The sequence below is a fragment of the Rutidosis leptorrhynchoides genome, chromosome 1 (genome assembly GCF_046630445.1).
Source record: "Rutidosis leptorrhynchoides isolate AG116_Rl617_1_P2 chromosome 1, CSIRO_AGI_Rlap_v1, whole genome shotgun sequence".
Taxonomy (NCBI): Eukaryota; Viridiplantae; Streptophyta; class Magnoliopsida; order Asterales; family Asteraceae; genus Rutidosis; species Rutidosis leptorrhynchoides.
Genome location: NC_092333.1, coordinates 669,359,994 through 669,368,633, shown reverse-complemented (window position 1 = coordinate 669,368,633; position 8,640 = coordinate 669,359,994).

The window sequence follows — 8,640 nt, the reverse complement described above, 5'->3', positions numbered from 1 at the left end:
CTTGTGGTCTATTATTATGATTTGATATATATAGGTTAAACCTATAACTCACCAACATTTTTGTTAACGTTTTAAGCATGTTTATTCTCAGGTGATTATTAAGAGCTTCCGCTGTTGCATACTAAAATAAGGATAAGATTTGGAGTCCATGCTTGTATGATATTGTGTAAAAACTGCATTCAAGAAACTTATTTTGTTGTAACATATTTGTATTGTAAACCATTATGTAATGGTCGTGTGTAAACAGGATATTTTAGATTATCATTATTTGATAATCTACGTAAAGCTTTTTAAACCTTTATTGATGAAATAAAGGTTATGGTTTGTTTTAAAATGAATGCAGTCTTTAAAAAACGTCTCATATAGAGGTCAAAATCTCGCAACGAAATCAATTAATATGGAACGTTTTTAATCAATAAGAACGGGACATTTCAAAATCAAGTGGCAAACTTAAAGAAATGTTTAGTTTCATATGTTATAATCAATATTTTAATTCATTTTAATTATCCAATGTCATTAGTCCACAGTCGATAGTCCACAGTTAACAGTCCAATAATTCATATATAATTTAATATATAATATTCGAATTAATTAATACATATCGTGACCCGTGTACATGTCTCAGACTCGATCACAACTCAAACTATATATATTATTGTAGAATCAACCTCAACCCTGTATAGAGAACTCGATCATTACTGCATATAGAGTGTCTATGGTTATTCCAAATAATATATATAGATGCGTCGATATGATATGTCAAAACCTTGTATACGTGTCCCGATATTTCAAATGCGTAAAATAAATACAGAAATTAAATGACGATAAATAAAATGCGTAAAGTAAATAACAGAAATTAAATAACGATAAATAAAATTGCGATAATTAAATTGCGATAAATAAACTGCGATAAATAAAATGTAATCAGTTAGCTAGGAATAGTTAGCTAGGATTTTGTTAGCGTGGATTCTTAACAAAATTTTCTCATGGTTAATTTGTTTGTTTCTAACAAATTTTTATTTTTGTCCAATGTTTTCTTCCTTATGCCACTTGTTGGATTCTGGTAAATCAAAATCCAAATATGAGATTGGATGAAAATGGTTATTCTGTGGTGAACAGATACGTATATCGGTGGTTGTAAGTAGGATAGTAAATGACTGTTGAATCAGCTTCGAAGAATGTACAGTGTGACATATTAATGTGAAATCTAAATATTCCTCGGGTATTACCTACCCGTTAAAATATTTTCACCATTAACAGTTTGTACAAAAGAATTTTTAATTACAATCCTTATGAAAACATATATACATATATATTTTCTTCAGACGTAATCATGGATTCATTGAGTTAATATGATATTAAACTCATTTGGTTTATCGTTAAAACTAGAATACATAATCTCTAAAACATTTAGAGATTACTTAATCGCCATGAAGAACGAAGATAAAATAGATAGAACGATACGTAGAACGATGATTATACTCGAGGTACAGTATGAGATGGTGAGGCATGGATTGTTGATGGTACTGTTGGTGCTGGTGATGTTGCTGAAGCTGGTAAATTTTGCACCATATTCTCCAAATTGATTACTCGAGCGCAAAATTCGTTGACTTCTTCTATTATTCCGGGATGATTGTCGGTCAGAACGAGCGAATGAATAAGGTTTAGAATTTTAGATAGAATATAATCGTGGTGAGATATTCGGGAAATGAGGGTGAAAATGGTGTTTCAGACTGGTTCGTCGGTAAGTGCTTCAGGTTCACCGCTTAGAGGTAAATTCGGTTGGTGAAAAGGATCGCCTTTTTTGCGTCTCCATTGATTAAGTCGACTACGAACCCATCAGATGAATTGGGGATGGCTGATTGATTGATTCATTCTGGTGACACTGCTTTCGGAGCTTAGGTGAATATCCATGTCGGAATAGCTATCGAAATCTAAGGAATTTGAACTGGTTGAGGGATTCATCTCGTACGATCAGATGAAGGATTTTCGATAAGAAATAGATTATAGGATGTAGATTAGTACGCTGCAATACATAATTTACATATGCATATATAATACTAAAATCCCATAAGTTACGGAGGAATCTACGGAAGCTGTCAGGCAAAGGTAACAATAACAGATACGCTAAGATATGAATTTTGTCTATACACTATTCATGCAATCAATGCAGTAAGATGTGTCTAGACTTTAAGGATGATAAGCAAATAATTCCCTAAGAATGATAAGCAGGTAATTTCCTAAGGATGATAAGTAGATGATTTTCGACACGAAATGATAAGCAAAACTTTTAACATGCAGACACGGTCGAAGTCCAGACTCACTAATGCATGTAAGCAACTATCAGTTAGACACATTAATGCAAGACCTGGTTCGCTAAGACCACCGCTCTGATACCAACTGTGATGCCCCGTCCTAATCCATCTGGACGAAGTCACCAACATCTGGTCCCATTGCGATGATCGACTCCAAATAATGTCTTTAAAATGAGCAAATGCACAGCGGAAGATTTCTTTCATACCTGAGAATAAACATGCTTTCAAGTGTCAACCAAAAGGTTGGTGAGTTCATAGATTTATCATAAAACAATAAAATTTATCATTTTGATAGACCACAAGATTTAAATGCTGCATGGTACAAATGGGCCTGAATCCTATACCCACCTGTAATGTACATGCTATATCTTTTAAATACAGTACATCTAAAACAACCCAACCCGTATTCCATACGATAATTTTTTTTTTATATAATACACATTTACGTGCCAATTAAATATGTAAACCATTCCACAAGTTCCATTTAAACGTACATCAATTTAAATGTTTACAAAAGGCACGAAGGCCATTAATTAAGTTTTATACAAGTTTGACCCACTACAATGATAGTTTATAATCCAAACGACACTCGAGCACGGTTTGGGGCTAAACTACTCAAAACGTTAGGCCAAACTTCAAAAGCTATGCCAAAAGCACCCCCTGTCAACATAAACGGGAGACAACTAATCCAACCGTATACCCTTACCCTTGTCCAAGCCGGAACCTATAAAATGATAAACAACGAGAGGGCAACAATTATACATACATATATATAACCTATCCATTTGCAATCACAATACCAAATACCTCATACGAACTTGTAACTCAAATAGCATGTCAACATACCCGTAACACTAACAAGTCGTACATTATCACACCACTTCATTAGCATATACTCAACCCAGTATATATATATAATATGCTAAACAAAAACAAAAAATCTCAATATGGTTAACCAATAACGCTATGGTGCTACCGGCTCATGGTTCACACCATACGCTTTTGAGTCATACTCGTTTATAGTGCTACCGGCTCGTGGTTCACACTCGATGCTACCGGCTCGTGGTTCACATCTTAGTTTATAGTGCTACCGGCTCGTGGTTCACACTCGATGCTACCGGCTTGTGGTTCACATCTTAGTTTATAGTGCTACCGGCTCGTGGTTCACACTCCATCCTACACATGTTATGGCACTACCGGCACGTGGTTCATACCATAACATTCACAAATAAACACGCCATATACATGAACGCATAATTATTCCACTCACCTTGTCAAAAGGATGATGATTTAGCGCTTCCGAGCTTCAACGCAATGTACCTAAATCATTAAGTGCACATTCAATTTCACAACTAGTGGGATTAACCACAATACTCTCACTTGAGCATTTAATGACCCAATTTGCATTAAATGACTCAACTACTCACAACCGCCCATAAATGGCCAAGACTCGACTTTAATCATTAAGACTAGTGAATTAAAGTCTATTAACTTCAACTAACACAAAACTTAGGGTAATCCATACCCATTTCATCTAAATGGGTCAACTAGTACATTTTGACCCATTTTATATCACTTAAACTCACAATCAAGTCAAACTTAAACATTAACACTTCTTTCATAAATCTTAAAGTGTATTAGTGACTAACAACACCAATTGACACTTACAACCTCAAATCACAATGCCAAAACCCTAGATTGTGGCTATTAGGGTTTTATTACAACAACACAACCCAAACTCACCCATTTTACCCTCAAATGGGTCATGCAAATCTCTAGTAACCAAAACTCTAGCCATTAACCAATTAAAACTTAAATCACAAGGTTAGAACTTACCGAGACTACCAACGCGTAGCTAGAGACACAAGGAACAACTTTAATTCTTGCTCCAAAGATCAACCCTCAATCCTTCACTCTCAAATCTCACTTTTAATCCAAATGGGTTTTAAGTTTTGGGAGAGAAATTGGAAAGAAAAGAGAAAAGAAATTAAATGAAATGGATAAGTGGTTGGGATTTAATGCTCCCATCAGATTTATACGCCAAATTACCACTTTACCCCTTAAAGTCATTTAATTTGAGCTAAAACCGGAATCTGTCTAGCAGATTTGCCGCGGCGCGGCCCAAATGTCACGGCGTGACGTATCGAAGGAAAAACAACCCCTTTTAACCCAACTTCTGATCCAGATTTGCTTGATATGCCGCGGCGCGGACCCAATTGTCGCGGCGCGGCCTAAGGCTGTATCTGAACAGCTCGACCAACTTAAACAATTTTCGATTTTATTTAATTTGTACATTCCAAACCCGCTTCCTATATTCACCTAGCCTTCAACAATAGTCTCACAAGACTTAACGCTAACCAAACCCATGTTTAAACTTACACATGCACACATTATCAAGTATACATATACGTATATATATATATATATATATATATATATATATATATATATATATATATATATATATATATATATATATATATATATATATATATATATATATATATATATATATATATATATATATATATATATCTACACATATATTCATACATTTACGCATAAGCTAACGAGTTATAAACGTACAAATGATTAAGTAAGTACCTTTCGATACGTACGGGAAAATGGGATGTTACAACTCTCCCCCACTTGAATCGGAGCGCGTCCTCGCGATCCAAGCCGCATGACAAGAAGGAAGATAAACCAACACAAACTCTTCGGGCTCCCAAGTAAACTCGGAACCCTTACTACGACACCATTGAACTTTAAAAGTCCCAACCTCTTTATGTCTCAACCTTTTGACCTTCTCATCAAGTATGGCAATCGGTTCCTCAATATATTCTAACTTATTGTTTAGCTCGATCTCGTCTAATGGCATCCAAGATGAATCATCCGAAAGACACTTACGGAGATGGGAAACATGAAATGTGTTATGGATCCCCGCAAGCTCTTCGGGTAATTCCAAACGATACGCGACTTCACCAACACGAGCTAAAACCTTAAATGGTCCAATAAACCGAGGAGCTAACTTTCGTCGTTTCCGGAATCGAATAATACCTTTCCATGGCGAAACCTTAAGCATCACCATGTCACCTTCTTGAAATTCGATCGTTCGTCTATGTTTGTCGGCATACGACTTTTGCCTATCTTAAGCTTTTTTCAAATGCTCTCGAATCACATCAATTTTGCTATTCGTCTCTAAGACCAAATTGGTACTCCCGATTTCTTTTTGTCCTACTTCACCCCAACAAATCGGGGTTCGACACCTACGCCCATAAAGCATCTCATAAGGTGGCATCCCAATACTAGTATGATAACTATTATTGTACGAGAATTCCACCAAAGGTAAGTGCTCATCCCAACTACCACTGAAATCAATAATGCACGCTCGTAACATATCTTCCAAAGTTTGATTCGTACGTTCGGTTTGATCGTCCGTTTGAGGATGATATGCCGTGCTTAATTTTAATTGCGTACCCATATCTTCATGAAATTTCTCCCAAAACCGAGATGTAAAACGGGTATCTAGATCCGAAATAATAGATATAGGAACTCCATGTCGAGAGATAACTTCCTTGATAAATAACTTAGCCAAAGTCTCCGACGATATCGCTTCCTTAATGGGAAGAAACAAAGCACTCTTCGTCAATCGATCAACTATAACCCAAATCGAATCAAATTGGGTTCTCACCGTTTTAGGTAACTTTGTGATGAAATCCATGGTAATGTGCTCCCATTTCCATTTCGGGATTTCTAACGGTTGTAACTTACCATACGGCTTTTGGTGCTCGGCCTTAACTTGCAAACACGTGACACATTGCTCAACATACTTCACAACATCACGTTTCATGCCCGGCCACCAATAATCTTTCCTTAAATCAAGATACATTTTCGTCGCGCCTGGATGAACGGAATACTTTGACTTATGTGCTTCATCGAGTAGCACTTGTCGGTAATCACCCATCTTAGGCACCCACACTCTTCCTTGAAAAGACAACAAACCACGTGAGCCCATAGTAATGAACTCCGATTGTCCCACAATTCGCTCCGCATGCTTGTTGTGAACGTAAGCCTCTATTTGAATCACACCGAGTTTTTCAAGAAAATCGTTAGTAATAATCATACGTAACAATCCCAATCGTAACGCCGGGTGATGACTCTTTCGACTTAACGCATCCGCGACTACATTCGCCTTGCCCGGATGATAAAGTATTTCACAATCATAATCTTTCACCACATCCATCCACCTACGTTGACGATAATTCAAATCTCGTTGATTAAAGAGGTGTTTCAAACTCTTATGATCCGAATAAATCGTACACTTGACACCATACAAGTAATGGCGCCAAATTTTCAACGCATGCACAACCGCTGCCAACTCAAGATCATGAGTCGGATATCTCATCTCGTGTTCCTTTAATTGTCGAGAGGCATAAGCGATGACTTTACCTCTTTGCATTAGAACACACCCGAGCCCATTTAGCGAAGCATCACAATAAACCGTCATGTCTTCCGCACCTTCCGGCAACACCAACACCGAAGCTTGACACAACTTTTCTTTTAACAATTAAAAAGTAATTTCTTGCTCGTTCTCTCAATTAAACCTCGCGTTCTTCCTTGTTAATTTCGTCAACGAAGAAGCGATCTTAGAAAAGTCTTGGATAAACCGACGATAATAACCGGCCAATCCGAGAAAACTTCGGACCTCCGTAGGCGTAGTCGGTTGTCTCCAACTCTTCACCGTCTCTATCTTCCCCGGATCTACTTGAATGCCGTCTTCGTTCACAATGTGGCCAAGGAATTGAACTTCCCCTAGCCAAAATTCACATTTGGAGAACTTAGCATACAACTTCTCCTTCATAACTGAAATGTCCCGTTCTTATTGATTAAAAACGTTCCATATTAATTGATTTCGTTGCGAGGTTTTGACCTCTATATGAGACGTTTTTCAAAGACTGCATTCATTTTAAAACAAACCATAACCTTTATTTCATCAATAAAGGTTTAAAAAGCTTTACGTAGATTATCAAAAAATGATAATCTAAAATATCCTGTTTACACACGACCATTACATAATGGTTTACAATACAAATATGTTACAACAAAATAAGTTTCTTGAATGCAGTTTTTACACAATATCATACAAGCATGGACTCCAAATCTCGTCCTTATTTAAGTATGCGACAGCGGAAGCTTTTAATAATCACCTGAGAATAAACATGCTTAAAACGTCAACAAAAATGTTGGTGAGTTATAGGTTTAACCTATATATATCAAATCATAATAATAGACCACAAGATTTCATATTTCAATACACATCCCATACATAGAGATAAAAATCATTCATATGATGAACACCTGGTAACCGACATTAACAAGATGCATATATAAGAATATCCCCATCATTCCGGGACACCCTTCAGATATGATATAAATTTCGAAGTACTAAAGCATCCGGTACTTTGGATGGGGCTTGTTGGACCCGATAGATCTATCTTTAGGATTCGCGTCAATTAGGGTGTCTGTTCCCTAATTCTTAGATTACCAGACTTAATAAAAAGGGGCATATTCGATTTCGATAATTCAACCATATAATGTAGTTTCACGTACTTGTGTCTATTTTGTAAATCATTTATAAAACCTGCATGTATTCTCATCCCAAAAATATTAGATTTTAAAAGTGGGACTATAACTCACTTTCACAGATTTTTACTTCGTCGGGAAGTAAGACTTGGCCACTGGTTGATTCACGAACCTATAACAATATATACATATATATCAAAGTATGTTCAAAATATATTTACAACACTTTTAATATATTTTGATGTTTTAAGTTTATTAAGTCAGCTGTCCTCGTTAGTAACCTACAACTAGTTGTCCACAGTTAGATGTACAGAAATAAATCGATAAATATTATCTTGAATCAATCCACGACCCAGTGTATACGTATCTCAGTATTGATCACAATTCAAACTATATATATTTTGGAATCAACCTCAACCCTGTATAGCTAACTCCAACATTCACATATAGAGTGTCTATGGTTGTTCCGAAATATATATAGATGTGTCGACATGATAGGTCGAAACATTGTATACGTGTCTATGGTATCTCAAGATTACATAATATACAATACAAGTTGATTAAGTTATGGTTGGAATAGATTTGTTACCAATTTTCACGTAGCTAAAATGAGAAAAATTATCCAATCTTGTTTTACCCATAACTTCTTCATTTTAAATCCGTTTTGAGTGAATCAAATTGCTATGGTTTCATATTGAACTCTATTTTATGAATCTAAACAGAAAAAGTATAGTTTTATAAT